Source organism: Marmota monax, unplaced genomic scaffold, assembly GCF_021218885.2.
Source record: "Marmota monax isolate L192 unplaced genomic scaffold, Marmota_monax_Labrador192_F-V1.1 WCK01_AAM20220418_F8-fsc01147, whole genome shotgun sequence".
Lineage (NCBI taxonomy): Eukaryota > Metazoa > Chordata > Mammalia > Rodentia > Sciuridae > Marmota > Marmota monax.
Window position 1 is genome coordinate 56,542 of NW_026692873.1, and position 630 is coordinate 57,171.

The following is a 630-nucleotide window of genomic DNA, read 5'->3' on the forward strand; positions in this document are numbered from 1 at the left end:
ATAAGGGCGTGGCGCATGTAGATGAGCACGCACGCTGAGGCTGCTGGTCCGGCTCCTCCTGGGCCCCCACGTCCCGGGTGGGCATTATCCGTATTGTCCGTGATGACTTTTTTCCGAGCGGCGAGAACATAGAGGGGGCCATATGGGGGCGGGAAGGTGGAGAGGCCGCGTGGGGGGGATGACCGTGAGTGTAGAGTGAGGCTGGCGCCAGGGTGTGGGTCGAGGGTTGGCTAGCAACTCATACTTACCTGGCAGGGGAGATACCATGATCACGAAGGTGGTTTTCCCAGGGCGAGGCTTATCCATTGCACTCCGGATGTGCTGACCCCTGCGATTTCCCCAAATGTGGGAAACTCGACTGCATAATTTGTGGTAGTGGGGGACTGCGTTCGCGCTCTCCCCTGGTTATTCTTTGTTTTAAAAGCTGACTTTTAGATCTCGGTCTTGTTTTTTTTTTTTTCCTGTTTGCGGTCCTCTTTTTTTTTGCTTCACGTAGGGTCTCACTGTGGACTGTGGTTAAGTTGTTCTTCGCACTCCTCGTGCGCCATGTGGATCCCAGTGCCTTGGGAAGCTGAGGAGGAGGATCGCGAGTTCAAAGGTCACCTCAGCAGTATGGTGAGACGCTGTGTC

General features: G+C 55.2%; 1 non-coding gene across 1 annotated transcript; it reads left to right on the plus strand.

The window, feature by feature from the left end:
* Nucleotides 1–240: 240 nt before the first annotated feature.
* On the plus strand, nucleotides 241–404 carry LOC124096122 (U1 spliceosomal RNA). Its single transcript, XR_006852784.1, has one exon. It is a non-coding gene; the product is annotated as a U1 spliceosomal RNA (small nuclear RNA).
* Nucleotides 405–630: the final 226 nt, after the last annotated feature.